The sequence below is a fragment of the Galeopterus variegatus genome, unplaced genomic scaffold (genome assembly GCF_000696425.1).
Source record: "Galeopterus variegatus unplaced genomic scaffold, G_variegatus-3.0.2 Scaffold8546, whole genome shotgun sequence".
NCBI classification, from domain to species: Eukaryota; Metazoa; Chordata; class Mammalia; order Dermoptera; family Cynocephalidae; genus Galeopterus; species Galeopterus variegatus.
Window position 1 is genome coordinate 85,512 of NW_007734657.1, and position 2,309 is coordinate 87,820.

A 2,309-nucleotide genomic window follows, 5' to 3' on the forward strand; every position below is an offset into this window, starting at 1 on the left:
AGGTGAGGACAGTTCTAGTCCTGAGGGTGGGATTTCAGAGAGAAGGACCACGCTACTCCCCACCTCCCAGATCAGCAGCTCTGAGGCTGAAGTGTACTAAGAGATCACACAGTGCCGAACCCACCCGCTATTTGCCGTTGCTCACAGACCAGTGCAGTTTAGCCTGGGTCAAGGTGGTCTCAAGCTTCTTACTAAATAATGACCCAGTCAGGTGGGTTTCTCTATTCCTGTATCTCCTCTGTCCAACCAACAACATTATTGGAGGCAAATGTGAGAGAAGATTACGGAGAAACTTTGCTGTGACCCTCAACCATGGCAGAGGCTGACCGGGCAATAGTTTATGCTGCCAAGAGGCATGTAGCAAATGCTATTTGGAGATTTCTTCCCAAACTACACATTTATTACCCGAAAACTGTGTCCTCCGCACCCCAAGATGGGCGGGCCGTTAGAAATCACGCTTTCTCTGTGTAATTTGTTCCCAATTGATTGCACATTGGTAGATGCCAGAACTAAGCTGGAAAAATGAAATTCTCTATTCCAGGAATATGTAATTAGAACTGAAAGGTGCTGGTTTCAGTCTGGAGTGTCTGCTTGAATGGAGAAGAGCCAAGTCTGTCCACAGTGGCCTCAGCTTGAAATTTGCCTCTTTAGGATACTTCCCTGACCATCACACCTAATTAAGATCCCCCAACACCACCAGTGAAGTCTCCATTATATACCCTCCTCATTTTCTCCATGACTTTTACTGCAATTTGAAATTACGTATTTGTTACTTAACTTTCTGCCTCTCCCACCAGGCTGGAAAGTTCGTGATGGCAGGGACATTTTCTGCTCACCATTATATTCCCAGCTCCAAATAGTGTCTGGCATAGAGTAGACAGCCAGAAAATAGTTTTGGGGCGAGTAATTTGTGTGCCAAAATTTTGAATACGGTCTGCTGAGCTAGAAAGGTTAGGGGCAAAGACAAGAGACACTGAGATGTCCCCTGCTCCAACCCCCCGTAAGAGTTGGCTGTGTTTGTTCCCTTAGGTTCCATGAAATATTCATGTATCTTTCCAATGAATTCCTTTTATGATCCTTTGACCTTGTACAAAGTGGGTTTCTAATACTATACATTGTAACCGAAAGAATGATAATTAAGACTGTTTAAGGGGGTTCCAATGGTAATGGAATCTAAGCCACTCCATTCTTCCTGTTGGGTTAGTTTCGTTTTCTACAAATACACTAGGAAATAGCCAGATGCTCAGTTCCCCCAAAGTAAGACTTTCGCATAGAGGAAGTGAGCTCCGAACAAACACTTAAAAGGGATTGTGAATTCATTATGAGACTAGAATGTCCCCCAGAAGAGCATGCATACCTCAGGTCACTGGATTCCAGAAGTTCAGGTTGTCTAGCAACCATCCCTCTTAGAGCAGAGTGAAATTGTCCCGCACTCAGGAGTGCAAGAACCATGGACACGTTTCCAGTGTAGGGCATTTTAACCACTGTAGCAAACAGTTCCCTCAACTGCATGTAAATCATTTGTTCTCTTTTCCTCTTCGTGTCCACTGGCACTGTGGTGGGCTCATCCACAGTGAAGCTCTCCTTCTGCATGAAGGTGGTGTGAACAGTTAGCTCCCAAATGCCTGTGGGAACCAGGAGAGAAAAAGTTAAAGAGAAAAGTCATCATTACCCATGTACTTGGGGGCCCCAGAGGTGACAGGCTCAGGAAGACAGCAGTCACTTTGGTGATAGCTTGGCTTAAGTGAACAGAATATTTAAAATTCGAGATAGGTACAAAGGAAATGAAGCCAAACATCAGCTTTTCAAAAGTATTCACCATTGGATTTCTTTAAATCTGTGTTTTTCAAAAGATGTTTACCAAAATACTTGCCTCTGGAGCCGTAACACCAAGAAAGAATTTTGTTGTTAAATAATTAGGGAAACACTGACCACTACATCCCTTCTTTGAAAATTGCGATGAGTACTCCGAAGCCGTTTCCAGCGCAGCACAATGTCCTCGGCCAGGTCTTCTGCACCGCGCCGTCGCGGTGTAGTCCGAATTACAACAGTTTTCCACAACACGGTCCGGGTCCTCAGAGCCCCCGGGCACGCCGGCTTGGGGGGACCCCACCAAGGGTGGGCTCCGCCTCGAAACGCAGCTGCAGCAGGCCGAGAGCGCCGCGCTGCCGCGGGTCCCTCAGACTATTCCTCCCGCGGCCAAAGCCGGCCGGCTCCGTGGAGGCTGATCTTGCCCTGGGCTGCAGGTTGCCGCCCCGCCAGCTCACGCGCGGTCCTCCGCGATCCCAGCCTCCCCTGCGCCAAGGACA

The 2,309-nt window shown here is 47.6% G+C and overlaps 1 protein-coding gene across 1 annotated transcript in view; it reads right to left on the reverse strand.

Annotated features, from left to right (window-relative positions):
- Positions 1–2,241, reverse strand: part of LOC103608543 (serpin A11-like) — a 17,237-nt gene extending 14,996 nt beyond the window's left edge. Inside the window, exons 1-2 of the mRNA XM_008592965.1 lie at positions 1,933–2,241; positions 1,358–1,625 (exon numbers count right to left, since the gene is read on the reverse strand). The gene's annotated coding sequence lies outside the window, so the exon portion shown is untranslated. The remainder of the gene's footprint in view (positions 1–1,357; positions 1,626–1,932) is intronic.
- Between the last annotated feature and the right edge of the window lie 68 nt (positions 2,242–2,309).